This window comes from Mirounga leonina, unplaced genomic scaffold, assembly GCF_011800145.1.
Source record: "Mirounga leonina isolate KUSES-001 unplaced genomic scaffold, KU_Mleo_1.0 Mir_115, whole genome shotgun sequence".
Lineage (NCBI taxonomy): Eukaryota > Metazoa > Chordata > Mammalia > Carnivora > Phocidae > Mirounga > Mirounga leonina.
The window spans coordinates 23,780,291-23,802,009 of NW_023270268.1; the positions used below are offsets into that span (position 1 = coordinate 23,780,291).

A 21,719-nucleotide genomic window follows, 5' to 3' on the forward strand; every position below is an offset into this window, starting at 1 on the left:
CATCCACCTAGCTATGGGTTACACTCCTAACACCCAGCTACACCACATACATTCAAAGATAACCCTTTATTCCTTGTTCATATTGTATGTTTTCCTACTCTGTGCCTTTGTTTTTTTTCACTCATTTACTTACACACTGTCTTAGTCCACTCAGGCTACTATAACAAAACACCACACCTGGGCGGCTTAAACAACAGACATTTATTTTTCATAGTTCTGGAGGCTGGGAAGTCCAAGATCAAGGTACCAGTAGATTCAGTTCTTGGTGAGGGCCCTCTTCTTGGCTTGCAGATGGCTGCCTTCTCACTGTATCATCACATGGTGGAGAGAGAAAGTGCTGGTGTCTCCTCCTCTTCTAAGGGCACTAATTCCATCATGGGGCTCTGCCCTCAAGACCTCATTAAACCTAATTACCTCCCAAAGGTCCCACCTCCCAAAGACCCCACCTCTTAGGAGGTGGGATTTCAGCATATGAATTTTCGGGGGACACAGACATGACATAACATCCATAACATTCATGGATTCCTTCACTCAATCAATGCTTCATTGTTTTATCAAAACTTCTCCCTTCTTTATTGACACATAATTGGCAAATAAAAATTGTAAAGACTTAAGGTTTATAGTGTGATTTTTTTTTTTTTTTTATACTTCATGAAACATTTTTTTTAAAGACCAACACAACTGACCCTGTCAAATGCTCTCATGGAGTTTATGGTACAAGGGAACAGAGAAAAAATTTACCCTTTTCATTCACAGAGTGCTTCAGGGTTTCCAAAGAGATCTCATATGCAAGCTCCCCTTTGATCTTCTCCAGACTCCTGAAAGACCAATGGGGCAGAGATTATTTTACACATTTCACAGATAAAGAAATTGAAGGCCAGGGAGTAGTTCAACCGAGGTATTGCCAACCCAGGTCTTCCCAGTCCCAGGTTACTGTTTTTTCCACCCAATCATGCTACTTCAAGTAGTCTTGGTTCACTGTATCCCCTCTCTCACTGCTGCCCAAATTGTACCTCTTCTTTAAAGCCTAATTGGTCACTACCTCCTCCATGAAGCCTTCCATGATAACCCTAGTTAAAATAATTTCTCCTTCTAATAAACGAAGACAATACTTTGTCTTTCTACTGGCATTAAATATATATATATATATATGTTTTATATATATACAAAATATATATATGTAGGTTTTATATCCTTTTTAGATCCCAATCTCCATGAGAATAGGATCACTTTCCTTTTTGTCTCCCACAGCACTCAGCTCTCAGCTTATAGCTCTAAGAAATGAAAAAAGAATGAAGGTTGGAAAGATGAAAATTCCACCTATTTTCTGAGTCAACAGTTCTATTCATTAGATAATCAATGAAGAATAATATATTTGAAGATGAAAGCAGAGTTCTCTGTTATCTCTTTATTTTCTATCTACATAAATAGGGGTAGGGAGGACTAGCACTCATGAAGTGATTGCTGGGTGTCAGGTGTTTTCCTGTTCTAACATTTTGCCTTCATAGCCTAACAGATAAATACTATTGCTCCTATTTTCAAGGGGAGATCCTGAAGCCCGGAATTGTTTAGAAATTTCAGCAAATTCAGACACCGATTACATGTTAGAGAGGGGACCATACCCAATTCCATTTAACCTCATGTGGCGATACAAACACATGAAATCACCTCCAGTTATACTATGGCAATAATAAATTGTCCAGCATTTATCTACATAAGAAATTAATTCATTGTATAGTAATAATCTTGAGGTCATCCTTTAGTAACATAATCTCTCACCTTATTATTGACTTGTCATTGATTCACCATTTGCTGGTTGAGTCTTTTGATCCATTTCTGCAAAAGGGGAAAGGAATTTCACTATTACCATGTGACCAGTCATCACTGTGAAATGCTGGCCTGTGACTTAGACAGTGAATCTGTCTTAAGTGGTATTGCGCTCTAACAGAACATGCCTGTTAGGAGAGAGAGTGGGAAAGGTTTGTGGTAAATCCTGGTACAAAGTGGGGGTGGGGAAGACAAATCCAGAGATAGATCCAGTTCCATGAATAACCCCAAAAGGAACGATAACTTTAGCAACAATGTAAAGCTCAGACATTAAAGCAATTTGTTAGACATTTACCGTATCATAGAACTGAGAATTCTTAGAGAGTTTAACCAAAGGACATTGCCAATGAACATTGCAGGGCCTTGACAGAGACGGGTAGGAGACAGACAGTATTCAGGAAACAGCTAACTCACCTAGAGGTGTTCAGCCCTGGGTTCTGCAGCCAAAATCTTACAAGAGCAGAGACCTGCAACATCCTGAAAACCAGACAGACACATCAAAGGTGATCGTTCTCACAAATGTATGAAATACCTATCTGCATCCTTTCCTCTAATAGGTACTGCAATATTCTACCTGACAAGCACCTGTTAGTTTTTAATTGGCAAGTGTTATTGCAAGGTCTTATCACTTCATTAGCCATTAAGAGAGCCAACAGTAAATCTTGGCATCCAACAGATTTTTTGTTTGTTTGTTTACAATTTCAATGAAACTATTTTAAGGGAAGAGGAAATTCTATAAAAATCTTCTGAACTTTTTGGATCTGCCAGGTGGAAAAAAGTTCCAAAACACATTTTCAGGCCCCCTGGGGTGTTCAATTCAGAAAAATTAAGTTACAACAGATGTCCTATTTCATAAACAGCTTTCTATTGTTACTCAAACTGTCAGATCAGGGAGCTGGTAAAAAGTCATTCATCCAGAGAAGAGTAAAAATTGGGGAAATAGATAAATATTTTCTCTAGTTTACCGATGTTGATGTTAGTACAATGTTGGCTTCAATGGGCAGTTTCAATCACTCTTGTCCTCAAGATAAAATAGAAAACATATCAGACATTTGATTATCACTGCTTCTTGGAAAGAGTTCAGAAGTGCCCCCTCAGCCAATGGTTCTTGGTTCCTAGACAGCTCTGCATTGGGCAATTCAGAATAAGGACAAGGATCTATATATAGAAACAAAACTTGTCGCTAATGTGTGTGCCTATCAGAGGACTGGCAGGAGGGAACTGTCATTTTGTCTGGTCACTCGGGGTCTAAAATGATGAGGTTTTTTTGTAAAATAACAATACTAGATCATGCTTACATATTTAACTTTCAGACACTGTTCTAAATATATTTTAAGCATATTTAATCCTCACAATCACCCTGTAAGTACTATAATTATCCTCATTTTACAGGATAAGCTTAGAAACTTAGAAACAAAAGTTCAACAACCTGCCCAAGGTCACACACCTAGGAAGTGGTGACCCAGGCAGTCTGGCTCCAGAGCCCGGGTTCTTACCCAATACACTCTCCTGCTTTTTTATGTATAGTTAGTGGTATTTTATATATGAAGCACAACGACTGAAATACATACATATAGATAGATAGATAGATAGATAGATAGATAGATAGATAGATAGATAGATATGTGCATGTGTATGAAACACACATTATTAAAATTTTGAGAAAGTGAAAAACAGAAGAAGAGAAAAAGGAAGAAGTGCTACTAATGTCATATAATTGTCATTAGCCTTTGGGAATATTTGATTTCAATCATATTTATATGCATATTTTTTAATTTGCTGTAGTTCTACGATTTTGATTTTTTTCTCTTCATATTATATCAGAAGTATTTCCTATGTTGCTAAGTGTTCATGATGCTCATTTTTAATACCTGCATAATATTACATAGACTGGGTATATTACTTACTTGACAAGTCTCCAGTTGTTAGCTATTTAGGTTGTTTCCAACAGCCCAGGGCAGATTCAAGGGCAGGCTATGGAGCCAGAAAGCCTGGTTCAAATGTTTCTCTACTCACTAGCTGCATAATCTTGAGCAAGCTACTTGACCTCTCAATGTTTCAGTTTTCTCATCTGTAAAATGAGGATGTTAGTAGTAACTACTTCCACCTACTTGGGTTTTTGGGAGGATTAACTGCATTAATTGAAGTAAAGCACTTAAAACATTGTCTGCACAGTTATTAGTATCATGAGTAAGTCTGTAGTAAACATCTTTATACATAACACACCAGAAACTTATTTCCTTAATAGATATTCCCAGACATAAGATTACTGGATCAAAAGATATGAATCTTTTTTGTCCTAATATCTGACTTACATTGCCAAAGCATTTCTAAAAAGTATTATATAGATTTATATGCCACCAGTTATGTAAGAAGAAACCACTTTCTAGTGTACTTTGCTGATTTTGCGTATTATTAACATTAAATCTTCTATTGGTTTGCCTTCCAGTTCATCAATCTGTTCTTCAGCTGTTTCTAGTTTGCCCTTAAACCCATCCATTGAATTTTTAATTTAGGTCAGTTTATTTCTAAGTTCCAGAATTTCCATTTTATTTTTATCATAGTTACCAATAATATACCCAAATTCTTTATCTTCTCATCTAATTTTGTTAATTTATTAATCACAGATATTTTAAAGTCTATTATCTAATCTACAGGTATGGCTAGTAATTTTATTGCCTGACCCTGTGTATGAAAAATTGTAGAGATAATTTGAGCCTCTGGGTGATCACATCTTTGTCAAGTGGGGTTTTACCTTAGCTTCTAACTACCTATTAGAACTACCTCTTTTGGATTCCCTGCTCTCTGGGTTCTCCGCTTCTCAAATCCTCTCTCTGCCCTGAATCTCTGTGATGCTTTTAAACAAACATTTGCTAGATTTTATCCAGGTTTTCCACTTTCTCTCAGAGGATAAGTTGATCCAAATGAAAATAATCCATAACAGCTGGGAATGTAAATCCTTGACATTAATTTTAAAATAACTGATTAAACCTAAATACAGCTTATTTTCGTTTTAGTGTATATCCAATTGATTATTAGTAAGGCTGAATGTTTTTATTTGTTTGCAAATGTGTTATATTTCATCTTTTGTGAAATGTGATTTTAGTCTTATCTCATATATTGGCTAGATTCTCTTCTATTCTTATCTCTTGTATTAGTTCTTAGCTGTGGAGTTTGTATAAGCTTCTGTTAATAATATGATTATTGACCCTTTCATTATGTTCAAATAATGGTACCTTGCCTGGTGTTTGTTTTTTTTTATTGCTGTCTTAATATAACCAAATCTATTTTATCTTTACTTTTGCAATTTGTTACACTATTCTAAGCTTATAAAAACAAATCCCTTTAGACTTCCTACAGTTTAAGTTTTGCTATTTTACTTTTTTTGCTATTTTATTATAGGTGTATCATGAGTATATGAATTGATTTTTTTCCAGTTTATCAGTCCATATATTGTAAAATATTTTCCCTTCCCATTGATTTGTGTTCTGATATTATCAAATATTCCTTTATTATATAAAATATGATTTATTTTGACCACATATTTTGCCTCATTAATTTATTTTGGTGCCAGTATCACATGGTTTTAATTATTATAACTTTATATTTTAATATTTGATAAGACTAGTCTGTCCTCATTACTTTTCTTTCTTAGAATTGATTTTTACTATTCTTGCCTACTTTCTTTTCCAGATTTATGTCAAAATCAAGTTCCTCTCACCATTACTTTAAAATGTAAAAAACAAAAGAGACATTATTATTATATTTCCCATTAAGTCTATACTTTGGAAAGAATTAACAATATCTATCTATCTATCTATCTATCTATCTATCTATCTATCTATCTATTTATTTATTTATTTTAGAGAGGAGTTGTAGGGGCAGAGGGAGAGAGAATCTCAAGCAGACTCCCCACTGAGTGCAAAGCCTGACTCAGGGCTCGATCTCATGACCTGAGCTGAAACTAAGAGTGAGAAATTTAACTTCTAAGTGCCACCCAGGAGCCCCAAGAATTTTAAAATGTTATTTTTTTTACACCAGAAACCAATCTTTTGAGTAATTTAATATTTTTATAGCTCTCAAAAAGTTTCATTTAGATAGGTAACATATTTCTGTTTAAACTCAGAGTTTTATACATTTTGTTGCTCTTGTAAAATAAGTATCTCTTAGAGGTTTATGTTTAAGCTAATCATTGCTAATATGTAGAAATACTACTGATTTATGTTAATAGTCATATGTCTGCCAATATTCTACTAATTTATTAAGTCTATTCACATTTTTGTTCACTTCTTTGGGTTTTCAAGCTACAAAAATATTTTTCCACTCATAATGATAATGTATATTTTTTCACTCTTTATAGGTCTTTATTATTTTTTTAAAAAAGATTTTATTTATTTATTTGAGAGAGAGAGAGAGCACGAGCAGGGCAGGGAGGGCAGAGGGAGAGGGAAAGGCAGACTCCTCGCTGGGCAAGGAGCCCAACTCAGGGCTCAATCCGGGGACACCAAGACCATGACCTGAGCTGAAGGCAGATGTTTTACTAACTGAGCCACCCAGGTGCCCCAAGGTCTTCTTTCTTTAGTATGTTTTATTATATTGATAAGGGCTTTAAAAATAATGTTTAATAACATTATTATGACAGAACCATTAGACCAACTTCTACCCCATGCCTGTTTTTAAACATGTATATTTGTAGTATTTTATGTTAATTTTAATATTGACTATTAGTTAAAAATATTTATTATCATACTAAAAAATAGTTTATTTTTTCTTCTTATCATTTTATCAGGAACAAGTATTAAATTTTATCTAACGCTTTACAAAACAACCTATGAAAATAATCATTTACTTCTTATTTAATTTACCAATATGAAATATTTCATTAGTTTCTAATTTTGTAAACTTTTGCACTGCTTGGGTATACGTTATTTTCATTATTTTGCTATGATGAGCTTTACTGTGTTTTTAAAAAGCATGTTGAGTTATTTTAGGTTTAAGCTTATTTAATGCATTATTTTTCAGTGCCATTATTCCTTTACTAATATTACATTAACAATAATTATAAAATAGTCCTTTTTGTCTTATTTACTGTTTTTTGAAAAAAATCTGCTTGTGACCATGTTAGGCTACAAAATCTTTGCCCTTTTAAAAAGTATTTCCATGTCATTTTTCTTTAAGTATGAATCTTTTAAGCACTACCAAATCATAAGACTTTCATTTTAATTTAATGTGAAGATCTTTCCATTTGAATAGAGAAATTTAAGACATTTATACTTGTCATAATTTTTTTAGCTTGATTGTACTTATTTTATACTTTCTTCTTTTCAATAATTCCTTATTGTTTCCTTTCCATTTTGTCTTCTGAACTGTTTTATCTCCTACAATTACTTATAAAATAGATATTCTTCTTCCCATTCAACTAGTATCTATATTAAATTGTTCACGACTACCCTTAAATGCATTCTTATCTAATGATTTAAAAATAAAGCAACAAGGGTGCCTGGGTGGCTCAGCTGGTTAAGCGTCTGACTCTTGATTTTGGCTCAGGTCAATATCTCATGGGTCATGAGACTGAGCCCTGCGTTAGGCTCCCTGGTCAGTGGGGAGTCTTTTTGAGATTCTTCCCTTCTACCCTCCCCTCTTCCCCTCCCCCTCCACGATGTCTCTCTCTCTCTCTCTCAAATAAATAAATAAATCTTTAAATAAATTAATAAATATAAAGCAACAACTTCTAATGCTTTTGTTTTCTCCATCTCCTTTTTCCACATCGTGGTTATTAATTACAGACTCTTTTTTTAAAATTTAAAAAAAAATCTCCTTTTAGGATTATTTTATTGGAAACTTTGCTCCCTTAGTAAAGAAAAACATCTAGTCATTAACATCAATTCTTAATTCACTTCCATTTTCCCTATATTTTATTCATTTATTACTTCGTCTTGACCCTCAGTGCTTAGTTAGCACTAAGCTTTTTTCCTGGTACTTCCTATTCTTGATTTTTTTATATATCTGACCACTTAGTGATCTAGATGATATCTCTGCAATTTTTACAGAAAGTACTCTTAGTTGTTATACTTCTGACATCTTCCCGACTTAAAAATGTTTTTCTGTTGCTTTTATGTATGAGCCAATAACCAGGTAGGCATAAAACTTAAAGAATCAAATTTGTTTTGCTTAAAATTATGTAAAAATTTACACTAGGTCTTAAAAATGTCCTTGTTCTGTAAAAGACATATGAAGACAATCTACAAAAATATATATCTTTTTTCTCAGACACTTGTAGGAATTTTGTTTGTTCTAGAAATTTAAAAATTTACCAGCCTATGGCTGGGCAATTATTTCTACCCCTTAATTTTGCTCAAAAGAACCTTACAATGTTAGTGCAGTTTTTATACATAGAAAGTTTTCTTCTGTTATAAACTTTGATTTTTACTTCTGATCCACTTGCTCTATTTTCAGGGGAACACCCATTATTTTATTCACAAATATAAGAAATGTTTATCTAATACTAATAACATATACTATGTGTTAAGCCCTCTGTTGGGGGTAGGGTTATAATAAGATGCTTACTGCTCTCAAGGAGTTTACATTCTAAGTTAGACCTCCATAATTTGTCTATCCAATTTCCTCTTACCCTTTTAACTTTTATTCATTTTCTTTGGATGTTTAGATTAGTTATGAAGTTTTTCTTCTGTATCCCTAATTTCTATTTCTGTAAAACAGAAATTTCACCTACTGAATTTTTCATTTAGTCACAATCTATTCTTATTTTTACCTATTCTTGTTTAATTAAAAACAATATAGTCCCTCCTGCTATATTGTTATAATTGCATTCCTAAAAAGCCTCATATTATCAGAAGGCTATTATAAAAACAATTATTTCAAGGAGAAAAGGGGCTGGGGCTAAGTAGTTTCAAATGCACAATAATAAGATAATTTTACTACTGTAATTTCAATAATAAATGTGTTTTTATATTTCTAAATGTTTTTAACTCAAATTGTAACTAATAAATTGGTCTATCAAAACAAGTAAATATGATTCTCAACATTACCAATCAAGTAATGTAGGACTTACAACGTAAAGTAAAACCAGATCTTAGATAATGGGTTACTAGGACCATAAAATAAATATATTACAGTTTGCAACTCTCCAACTAAAGAAAAAACTGTAACACCAACTGATCAACCAGCTATTCAAACAAATCTATTCCAAATATTTTTATGGAATAACTGCATGTCTGCATATATAACTATAGTTCTAAATATGCCATCATGTTAAAACTAATAATAGCAAGTACAATGCAAATGATGTATCTTAATGTATCCATGATGTTATCTCCAATTCCATCTATAAAACCACAGGAAGTGGGAGAAATGATTGAACTTGCATATGGGAACAACCAGTTTCTGGTATCCTTCATGTGTTGGGATATGTTCATTGCTCCATTTCCAAAAACTGCAAGGAGACCCAAGAAAGTGGGAGCCCAAGAGAAGAAGACCCCAGGTCTTCAATGTACTTTCACAAAATTCCCGGTTTCCTGTAAGCTTGCAGAGTCAGTTTCTAGCATTTACAATATATTTCAAGTCATTGGTGCACAAGGCCCAAGAAGCCATCAAAGGGAAGTCTTATATTTGACCATTAAACTGCAGAAATGCAATTCTGGCCAGGAACAACTTTCACTCTGCTAGCATAGGAAACTGCCAAGGTATGTCCACTCTGCTAGCATAGGAAACTCCCAAAGTGTGTCAAGGCCAGCAATATAGAAGGCCACAGGAGCATGTTAGAGAGCAAACTGGAATTGATGAAGTAGCCTCTTCATTCCTTCCACTCTCTAGAATATGCTTATTTCCTATATTTTTATTGTTGATTCATAAAATTCTTTTTTAGGTGGTTCTAAATCCTTAAAAAAAGTAATTCACCAGAAGAATGTTCATATAGTGCAACTCATTTGTGTCTTCCCAGAAGTTGCCCAAGTTGGAATCTTAAAATATGCATATTGGGATGAAAAAAACAGCTTAAAAACAGTTTTGTTAAATGTCTGTTTTTTTTAATTCAATGAATGATTTTAAAAATTAGCTTCATTGTTTTTTAATTTACCATCTGTTAACTCAATAAATATGAGTTCTTAAAGTTAACCTAATTGTCTTGGAATTTGCTGTTTTTGAAGCTGATTAAAGTTATTTAAATTAATTTTATTGTATATCCAGACTAGAACCAAGCATGTCTGCATTTGAATAGATCTTGGCTAATAATTTACAACGAACGTGCTTTTAAAATGGACTAATTTTGTTTATGGCCCTTAATATATATCAGTCAACTGGTAGAGAAGCAGAGATGTTATTAGATACTCAAAGGGATAGTATATCAATATACCAAAACTAGTAGCCATTAAAAAGTGACCAAGTACAAACTTCTATCAACTCTGCTTTTTGTCTAATAAAGAGGAAATGAGAAGAGACTATCAACTGGAATGCTATTTCTTTTCCCCCTACATTCCCATGGATAAAAGGAGTTGCTATGTTTTTTAAATATCATCCTGCCTCTGGTCATAGTTTCTTAGACTAAGGATGGTCACTGGATCCAAGTGAGCCAATCAGACTCATCCCTAAGAATTGTGAAGACAGAAAGATGGGCGTTTCTCTGGGTGGCTTGACTGAAAACATCCATGGTTCAAGAACAACTGGCAATCATGATCTGCTATGTAACTGAGGAGAAGAAGTAACTGTATTGCCATGAGAAAGACAGAGAAGAAATATGGAGAGAGAGGACTGACTGGGTTCCCTGTAGCACTTCAATACATCTATTCCTGAAACTCCACTGCACCCTTGACTTTGGATTCCATGAAAAGCTCCAGTTGTGCTTTTCCCTTTTCACTTAAGCTCACAGAGTCAGCTTCTATCACTTACCACCTACAAGTCAAAAGAACTTGAACTAATGCACTGGAGAGAAAATCCCACTGGAAGTAATGATTATTTAATCATGGGTTTTTTAGGCTTTACTCATCCCCCTGCTTTCCTTCAGATGAGAAGTTCTTAATTTTAACATGTAATTTAGCTAGTCTTTCTTTTATGGTTATTGCTTTTATGGCTTATCTAAGAAATTTTGTCTATCTCCAAGTGATGTTTTCCTCTAAAACTTTATGGTTTTAATTGTACATTTAGATCTATAATCCACTGGCAGTGAATTTTTGTGTATGGTTTGAGGTAGGAATCAAGGTTTTTTGTTTGTTTGTTTTCTGTATGGACATCTAGTTATCCTAGCACCATTTGTTGAAAACACTTTATTTTGTGTATTGGGTTGCTTTGGTGGAGGGGAAAGTTGGGGGGGCGGTCATCCGAAGCCATCTGAAACTAATGACTCAATACTAAAATGCTGAGGCAGACTTACTAACTTTATTAATGAGTTTAAGAAAATAATAGTAACTTCTTCACTTAAAAGAATGAGTTAATAATTCATTCATCGGAATTCACTTCTTCCATAAACTTGCATGCAATATACCTAAAATACATCTCAAGACTAATAGTCAAATCCGTTTTCTGTTCCATGCTGTTGCCAGCTTACCCCTTTCCATTGTTTATATAATGTGCAACCATTTATGTTCCAAATATTAAGAGAAGCCAGGCATACTGAGGTCCACGTTAGGACTATATCTATTAGATAGAACAAACTACATATGTCCAAGAATACTAAACAAAACAAAACTGATAACCAAGTCAAAGTAGGATTCAACTGCTGGTCCTATCTGTTTGTCCCTCTTCTGTGTATCATACCTGGAACTTTTACTGCCCTTTCAAGTATAAATCAGCTTCCCAGTTGTCTCAGGAAGATCCAAAAGAAAGAATGTTATTATATATTTGTGATCTTGAAATCCATTGATTCCCAATGCGCAAGTCACAGATGACCTGCATACAAATCATCTTCATGGCACACACAGAAAATGTTTAATATTGGCCCAAAACTCTGGGGTAAATGTATGAGGCAACTGGCTCAGGAACTCTGAGCATCCTAAGTCTTTCCCAGGCTCTCGGGTGGGTCACCTTTAAGGCTGAAAGCTTCAATACCGTGGCACACTTGTTATCCTTTTGTACCATAGCACCTGGCTTATTCTAATCTAAGTACTTCTAAAAAATGTACAGTAGTGGATGGAAAATTTATAGGTTTGGCTAATAAGCATTCCCTATTTCTGGAATAATTATCCCCAATTTATATTGGAGAACAATACCTACCCCATTCCCAGCCTACACAATTTGGGTAGGGTGGCTGCACACTTAAATCCAAGGTGGGCATTTGCCCCAAGCCTGGTGAATTAAAGAACCATAGCCCTTGACCAGGGTTATAAATGCCTGCATGAGTACATGATACAACTTGATACGGTCACAATCAGGTGAAGTTCTTTTGCTGGAAACTTTAGAAAGAGGAGTGCTCTTTTGTTGGAGTTTCTATATCAGAATAGAAGCTTGGAGGGACTAGTTTACTATAGTAAAGGGAGAAGTAGACTAAGACTGAAGTTAAAGCAGAAGTTGACACAGAAGAAAGCAGAAACAAGAGATGGTGACATTATCTGAACAGATAGACCTAATTATGCCTAAAGCACTCCTTACACTGTATTTCCAACTTGTGTGTGTGTGTGTGTGTGTGTGTTCAAGGATAAAAAGCGAAACAAAACTTTCATTTATGATTTGGATTTCTGCCCCTTTCAACCCAAGTTTCCCAAATCCATATGGATCACTGGATCCCGACTTTATTTCTACCAAATCTGAATTTATGGACATGGAGCCAAGGAATCAGCATTTTAAATAAGCATTTTATTTAATTCCTATACACAGTAAAGTTTGAGATCTACCAGTATGTGTGAATTAGGGCTGAAAAGAACAAACATTCCCCACCCTGATGTTTGCTGACATCAACAAGATAGTTGGTTAGTTATAGAATCAGAATTAGAGGCCAGTTCTCCTCTTTTCTTCCTGGTGACTTATTTCCCCAAGGTCATGCTCTATTACTTTTTTTCCTACTCCAACACATTTTTCATCTTAAATGTAAACATTTACTAATGGCAAAGATTCTACGTTTGGGCAGCATTCATAGCATATAAAAATAGGAGGTGCTTCAACAATTTTGAGATAAATGTTACTAGCGAATATGTTCTGGACTTGGCAAACATTTCCACAAAAGTTATAGAAGAGAGAAAGCATTCCACTGTGTGTGTAGCTGTTTTAATAGAAAAATAATTTCTTCCAAAATCTTTCAGTAAAAAATAAATATTCCAGAAATAGAGGCCATAATTATTCTCTGGCTTTGAGTTCCCTTGGCACACCAGCAAGTCACCCAGGAGGTACTTGCTTCTTTTTACCCCACTTACATTCCAGTCAATTCACTTTCTCTTCTTGTTTACATCCCAGGATTTCCTCTCTATTAGAATAACAATGACAACATTAACAAAAGAAAACACAGTTTAGTCTTTATTGACTACTAACTGTGTTGAAGTGCTGGCATTTGCTAACTTCAGGAGTTGAGTACCACGATCCCCACCAAATGGATGAGGAAGTTGAGGCAGGAAACTAAGAGACTTGCCCAAGGTCATGCTAGTGACTAGTCGAACCTGGATTAGAATCCAGGTGGTTTGACACCTAAGGCTGCTTTGCCTATACATATAAATATAAGTTTTGTCTCTGTTTTTTTTCTCTGAAGATCACTTAAAATATTATAATCTGCTCGTGCTGCTTCTTTGTATTCAAAACTCATGGAACACATAAAATGGGTGGGTTTTATTGTCCATAAATTATACCTCAAGAAAGTTGAATTAAAAAATTACAATTTGTAGAGCCAAATTGCTAAGAATTTAAAGACTTGATTGTCCAATGAATTGAGTGGCTTTAAGAATATGGATGTGCCCCTGTATATATAATGTATACTATACAGAGTTTGGCCTTCACTAAAAATATGCATAAGTTACACAAAAGGGTATAGTGTACTTTTACAAAGCCTGGGAATACAGACTTTCAGGGCTTGCTACAAGAATCATGTGTTTAGCTGGCATTCCTTTACAAGGTAGGATCAGTAAGCTTAGCTCTAGATAATATTCTGATGCTAGGCTGATCTTTATATCCTATGCTACAGGATTTATGCATTTTTAAAAACCAATAATGTTTATCACAGAGAGAGAAAAAAATTACATATGATCAATGTAAGATCATTGTGCTCTTGAAAACCTTGTCTAACAAAGGAAGCATATGGCATAAGGAGTCCTCAAAAAATGTGCCCTCCTTCTAAAACTTCAGCTTTTTTTCTCTGTCATTCATTAGCTCTTCAAATATTTATCAGGTGCCCCCTATATACATGGAAAGTTGTATACTATAAAGGGTTTTGCATCATCCCTCAAATGATATTATGATGTTATGGAGTGTCAATTACAGCCTCCCATCCCAGGCTCCAGAATTTTCTTGTCCACTTTGCCACCAGAGGAATCTTTTTTTTTTTTTTTAAGATTTTTATTTTTAAGCAATCTCTACACCCAATATGGGCCTCGAACCCACAACCCTGAGATCAAGAGTCATGTGCTTCATCAACTGAGCCAGCCGGGTGCCCTCAGAGTGATCTTTCTAAAGATTTCGGTTGGTGTTACTTCCATCCTTACAATCTTTAATGACTCCCTATCTCATACAGTAGGAGACATTTGACTAGTGGTCTTTACGCTGATTTTGATCTGTAGACATGTTTTCTCTCCACGTGAGTACTTTAAGATGTGAGTAAATTCTCAACATTTAATATTTCAATTTTTCATATAAAACCAAATTAGCAACTTCTCTCTTTAACAACTGGAAGACCAGGGGCAGCTGGGTGGCTCAGTCAGTTAAGCCCCCCCACCTCTTGATTTCGGCTCAGGTCATGATCTCAGGGTCCTGGGATGGAGACCTGTGGGGGGGGGGTGCTCCCCACTCAGTGGGGAGTCTGCTTGAGGATTCTCTCTCCCTCTCCCTCTGTCCCTCTGCCCTTCCCCCACTCTCTAAAATACATAAATCTTAAAAAACAAAAACAAAAAGTAACCTCAATTGGAAGACTTGACATTTGGCATCATTGGACAGGGAATATAGTCTCCAGATTGCCACAGTATCCACCACTGCTTATGGTCTCAACTTGGTCTGCTTTGTTCACTTGTTTCCATGCTTGGCCCAGAATAGACAAAAGAGTTTGCAATTCGATGGTTGGGATATAGCTTGTCCACAAGGTTCTTCTCAAATTGTAGTTGCTTGATTTCATCCTTCCCAAAGATCTCATGTTCCAGCCACACTGAGTTCCTCCTGGTAGTTCCCTAAACAGCAAGACTGGTCATCCCATTGCCTTTACTCACATTGATCTCTCTGCTTGAAATATCTTTTTTTTTTTTTTAAAGATTTTATTTATTTATTCGACAGAGAGAGACAGCGAGAGAGGGAACACAAGCAGGGGGAGTGGGAGAGGGAGAAGCAGGCTTCCCGCTGAGCAGGGAGCCCGATGTGGGGCTCGATCCCAGGACCCTGGGATCATGACCTGAGCCGAAGGCAGACGCTTAACGACTGAGCCACTCAGGTGCCCCTCGAAATATCTTCTATCTTCCTTTTCTGCCTAGAAGAGTCTCACTTATCCTCAGTACTTAGTTCAATTCCTCTATGAACTTTCCTAAATCCTGCCAGAGGTATTTGCTCCTTCCCAAGTGTTCCCATAGCACTTTGTGCCTCTATTAGCATTGCAATGGCTTTTCTTTCTGTGTGCCCAGTTGGAAAATATGTTTCTTGAAAAGAAGAACTCTTAATCATCTCCATATACGCAGTTCTTAACAGAGTATCTGGCATCAATAAGTGAGTATTTATTGAATGAACAAAAAGATGGGTAAGTGAATGAATGAATACTTCCAAGGGAGTTTTTTAATTGTGTTGTAAAATTCTGAAAATTTGATCATGATCATGACATCTTCAGATAACACCTTTTTCCCCCAGATAACAAGTCTCAAAGGTTCCTGTTCATGTTACCCTTTCTCGGAAAACAAGTCTTGAAAAAATAAAATACATATAATATTAGGAAATACAAAAAAGTGGCTTAAAACTGATAGGCCACCGCAATTTGGGGAGAAGGGGTGGGACTGTGGCGCTGCATTCAAAGAGAGAATAGATGGTGAAAAAAGTCACAGTATGCATGTCTCCCTATAATTTGGTGGCCTCTCCAGCAGTGTTTACCCTGAAGAATGAAACATTTAGGCCACAAAGGAGCAGGGTGGGATCATTTAGCTAGAGGATATCAGTGCACAAGGGTTACTAAGAGTATATTAGTCCTTAAAAGCTGTGCACCGTAGCTCTCTACTTTGGGGCACAAGGTAGGCTGCATTATCTGGCTTCATTGTGATGATTCTATGGAGCCGTGAAACTAGTATTGGCCAATTAGTTGTGAGCGCAAAAGACGTGTGTCACTTCTGGTCATAGAATTTTTTTTTTTTTTTGTAAAGATTTGACAGAGAGAGACACAGCGAGAAAGGGAACACAAGCAGGGGGAGTGGGAGAGGGAGAAGCAGGCTCCCCACTGAGCAGGGAGCCCGATGTGGGGCTCGATCCCAGGACTCTGGGATCATGACCTGAGCCGAAGGCAGACGCTTTACGACTGAGCCACCCAGGCGCCCCTGGTTATAGAATTTAAATGCCAACCTGACACCCTCTGAATGATCTTTATTTTTCCCATAACAACATGAAACGTTCAAGATGGCAACTGTTCTATCAGCCTGGGACCCTGAATGAGGAGACATGGAACAGAGCAGCTGACTTGCAATGGACTCAGCACGACCAAGAAAACAATTTTTGTCATTGTAGATCACTAAACATTGGAATTGTTCGTTATTCTGGCATAAGATAGCCTCTCCTGACTAATACAACAGATTTGCTCTGTTTGGCAGAACTAAGACTAGTGGTTGGAAGTTTTAGGGTTTATAGGATTTAGGAGTTTTAGGGTTGAAAGTTTTAGGAAAGCCTGCATCAATTTTGTTCAATTAAAAAAAATGTAATAAAGTATACAAAGATGGAATGAACTACTTAGGATATTCCTCATTTATACACACAATATACATTGAACTTTACCCTGTGGTAACTATTCTGTAGATAAAATCTCTGCCTTTATGTAGGTAAGTGGTAAGTTCTCCTTCACTCAAGGTGTTTGCCTTGATAGCCCCTAAAGGTTTGACTTGACAAATTAACTTCAAAAATACATTCCAACCAGGAACTTCAGGATGTCTATTTCCTCTGATCTAAAAAAGAAAAAATCTATTTTCTCAAATATTCTTTTGATTTCATCCATTTACGGATCCATTGAGTTGTCTTTTCACATTTTGATGTCATCTTGCCACCAAACAAATTCCTTGAAGGCCAGTACTGTTTTATCCTTCCTTTGCATCTTTCTCACACTATTTAGTAGGCAGTATTTGTTGTCTATTGTCCTAAGAAAATAATCAGCTTTTGACACTAGTTATTATTATTGACCATTTGATATGTTTCATATTTACTTGTCTTTCAACCATTTAAATTAATTTGGACTTGTTAAAAAAAAATCTAGAAGCAGAAATATATTACCCTAATAACTTCCAAACAAAATACCTTTTTCTTTTGGAAAAAAAAAAGGCTTATCCTAGTACTATTGAATTTGTGGCCAATTACAATATTTCATTAACATCTTAATTCAGTAAGTATTTAATGTATTCCTACTATGTGCCAGGGGGCAAGGTTTACAAAAGAGTTTATCAAGTTATGTTACTTAATGCACTGTACGCATCATTACATAATCCTGTATTATAATAGAGCCTGTGAGCTCTCTGTTCAAGACTATTTAGGGGGAAAAAAGCAAATTCACAAGGTCAGGGCAAAATGTTCCTTTGGTTTAATTCAGGGGAGCGTATCACACTTTAGATTCGGGGAACTTAGCTGATAACTTTGGGAAATAAATGAGTATGTAAGAGTGTGTAAAGGAAAAAAAAATGAATCTTTTTTTTTTTTTTGTATTTCAATTTCTGTTAAGCTTCACTTCAGCCTTTCAGAATTGGAGAATCAGCTGCTTGGTATAAGAAATTGCTAATAAGGAGTAATTAAAGACTGAGAATTTATTCTTTCCATTCCAAAAATGATGTCATTCCCAGATGGAGATATTGGTACTAGTTAGGCAATTCAGCATTTTGGTAAATTAAGGCAGGAGATTTGGTGTCTCTTGGGTCCTATGTATGCAGAAAGTGGTCCAGGAGGGAAATCTTGTGTTTTGTTTTTGCCCATGGCATTTATATCTTTTTCCTTTGCTTTACAGAACCAGGAGTTGAGGTGGGCACTTGCATCTTAGAAACAAGGTTAATTCTCTGAAATAACACTAATTCATAAACTTTTTATATTCTTATGTCTTTGGAATTGTTGCCTTCGCATAAAATGACAATCAACTGAAAAAGATGGACATTCCAGTGAATCCAATATCACTAATAGGAAAGAACTGGCATATCAGAAAGCAGCAAGAATACATGCGCTATCCTCCTTTATTTAGAAAAAACACACAAAAATACAGCACAGTTGATGTGCTGTTACCAGGACTTGAAAGTAGAATCAACCACTGTGTAAAAGATAAAATAAGACTGCACGAATATGAGGATTTTCCCGGCGTGCTTTATTCATAGACATCTGACAGAAGAGGACCTAACAGAGCTTTTAGGAAAAACTGAATTCTCAGCCCACAGCCACTTTCCAGGAACTTCACTGCAAACAGTGCTCCGCGCTGGCGGGATGGAGATCTTAGCAATCTCCCTCCTGCTTCCATAGTTTCCTTCTCTCTAAATACAATTATGTATGGGGACTTAATGAGAGAGCAAGCCTTGTGTGAAAGGAACTCAAGAAAGTGCAGCTTCTAAAAATACACCGAGGCGGCTCTACAGTCCTTATTGTTACAAACTGACGTTTTGCAGTTCAAGCTATGAACCTAACAACTACACACACACACACACACACACGAAGAAAAAAGAAGACTGTTTTTCCTTTCTGCAATCCCCTTAACTTTGAGTAAACAGTAGTAATTTTCTGTTGTCATACTCAATGCAAATTTCCCCAAGACGACACGACACAAAACAAAAGACCTGTTAGCTTCCTAGCAGCGGGGTGGGGGTGGGGGTGGGGGTGGAGGATGGCAGGAGGAGAGGGGCAAAGTTGATGGAGTTCTCATTTCTCCTTAGCCTGGGGTCCTGAACCTCCAAGTCACTCTGCTCTTGCAGAGGTTTTTGGAGTTTCATTCACCTTCTGGGAAGCTTCCCTTGCCCCTCTCCTCCACCACCCCCTGTCATTAAATTCTCATCACTTGCCCCCTTTGCTTCCAGCTTTTTGGAGAAATTGGACCTCAGTTCAGGGTCTTTTCCCAGTGGATTTTAAAGAAACGTACAGCTGCCGACGGGAGGATACATATTAAACAAATGGGCAGGGGCGCGGGGTGGGGGTGTTTAAGAGGGTCTCCCTCCTTCTCCTTCCACCACGTGCTCCTCAGTTGGGGTGCTGAGAGGGGCGAGGGTAGGATGGACGGAGATGGACAGAGCTGGCTGTAAGGGAAGGAGGCCCCCTAGGAGAGAGCGTCTCGACCGAACATTGACTAGAGAAAAAAACTGGCCCACATGCCCCTAGTGGGGAGCGATATACCCCACGCGGGCTGGGTTTCGGGGGGTGCGTAGGGCCCTCTCACCTGACTTCCTCCTCCGCTGGCACACACACTACAATCACCGGCTTCTCAACCCCCCTCAAAAAAACCCCAGCCAAACAACGAACAACAAGAGGAAGCCGCAGGCGGCAAGGGAGGGGTGCGCGTGGTGGGGGCCCGGGAGAGGTGAGGGGGTAGGGTTGGCGGGCGTCGAGAACCGCGCCGCGCACCCCGTGGCGTACTCCCAGGCGCCCACACTTACCCCTAGCGGCTGCGGGTCCGGTCTTCGGCGCCAATCCCAGCGCGCGCCTCTCGCCCGCCCTCGTCCCTCCGGCCCGCCGCCCCCCACACCCCGGCCGGCGCGCTGGGAGGGAGCCTGGGAGCGGCGCGCGGCGGCGGCGGCGGCGGCGGCGGCGGCTCGGGCTCGGCTCGGCTCGGGCTCCAGCGCGTTTAGTGTAGCCGGCGGCCGCCGAGGCTCCACCGCCAGGGGGAGAAGCCGGGGCGGGCGCTGGGGAGGCGGGCCGGGCCCTCGCCGCCCCGCCGGCCAGCCCGCGTCGCACAAGCTCGGGAGCGGCGGCGACGCGGGGTCCGCCGAGCCCCCGGGCGCAGCGTGCCGGGCCGAAGGAGCCGCGGCTGGATGCGCGCCCCGGGGAGCTGCGGGCTCCCGCGGAGGGCGCCCCGGCCGCTCCGGTGCGCCTCCAGACTGCGGGCGCGGCGACCGCCGATCCGAGAGCAGCTCCCGCCGGCCCCTTCCCCCTCCCGCCCCCGCCGCCGCCCCCTCCCCCTCCCCCCGTTAACATCCCCTCCCTCCCCCCCTTCCTTCGCTCGGCCCCGCGCGCTCGCTAGCTCGCTCCTCGCCTCGCTCTCCCCTTTAAACGCCCACTTCGGATGGGGAAAGAAGACAACTTGAAGTCAAGTTGCAATTAACTTCCGCGGCAGCCGCAGCTCCGGCGGCGGCGGCGGCACAAGAGGCAGAAGCCGCCGCCTCGGAAGTCCGACGCCGGCGCGCCAGCCCGGGGAGCTGTTCCTGGTCGCGGGCCCGCACTCGACAGCCACCGCCGCCCCCAACGCCCGTGCCTGAGTGAGTTCTGCTCCTTTGCCTCTCTTCCCCCCCCCCATTCTTGCTCTTTCATCTCTCTCTCTCTCTTTTTTCGGAATCGATCCAAACTTCTCTGTAGCACCCACCCACGGCGCCCCTTGTTGGGGCGGCGCGGCTCCCCTCTCGTGGCCGTCCGGCGGCAAGGGTCCTCCGAACCCCTTCTTTCGTGCTCAGCCGAACCCGGGAGGGGTGGGCCGGTCGAGCGTGGGAGAGCACACGGGATGGGGGACTTGGAGATGCCATTCATTCAATCTCAGGGTGTGGGCACCCTAACACACCTGCCTGACAGACCCTGGCTGAACAAACGCCTTCAGGTCATCAGTATGACCCCTCTTGGAAGAGAAAAGGGGAACCGAAAAGACCGAAGGAAGCAAACGGGAAAAGGGAAAGAAAGCCTCTCTGTGCGCCCCGGAGCTGGGCTGGCAGAAAGGTGCCCGGCGGAGTAGGCTGGGGGAGTGGAAACGTTCCCCGCCGGATCGCAAGTAAGCTCAGCATCCTTCCCCGGTCCATCTCCTCCTTCCTCCGCCCCCCGCCCGCGCGGCTGGTTGGGAGCGGCGGCGGAGAGGGGCCTAGGAAGTTAGTGGCAACTTCTCCATCCCGGGAACACTCCGGCGCCCAGGCGCTCAAGTTGGAGCCGGGATTTGAAAGCCGCGGCACTCCGCATCTCGAGCCCTCGCTGGCGGTAGTGAGGTCGGCCCTGAAGGGGCTTCTGGAGTGAATGTGGGTTTGGAGTAGGGCTGGAGGCAGGAAGAGGTGCTGCTCTCCTAGCAGGACCGAGACATCACAGGTGCGGCCTCGGGGTCCGCACCGTGTCTCCCTCCTGCGGTCCCGACCCTAGCGTGGCGGCCTTCTCGGAGCGCTTCTCTGCGGAGGCTCCCGGGGCGGCGGAGCGTGGGTTTGGGCAACCACGATAAGAGAGGCACAAAGCAGGCAGGTGGCAGGTACGGGGAGTGACACGCGTGTACCGGGCAAGTGCACTGAGCAGGACTCTTGGGATGACCCCAGAAGACGGAGAGGGGCTTAGGACCCTTTCTGGAGGTCTTGGCCCGGACCTCCACTGGGGCGTTGCAAATCTTACTAGTGTCAACCACAGGATCGCCTCTCAGAGTGCCCTGGTTGGCAACTTTG

At 39.6% G+C, this 21,719-nt stretch overlaps 1 long non-coding RNA gene across 1 annotated transcript; it reads right to left on the reverse strand.

Moving 5' to 3' along the window:
• Window positions 1-774: 774 nt before the first annotated feature.
• On the reverse strand, window positions 775-19,808 carry LOC117999865. The gene is made up of 4 exons (XR_004676335.1): window positions 19,755-19,808; window positions 2,242-2,304; window positions 1,780-1,836; window positions 775-818 (listed from the first exon to the last, which is right to left on the reverse strand). It is a non-coding gene; the product is annotated as an uncharacterized LOC117999865 (long non-coding RNA).
• Between the last annotated feature and the right edge of the window lie 1,911 nt (window positions 19,809-21,719).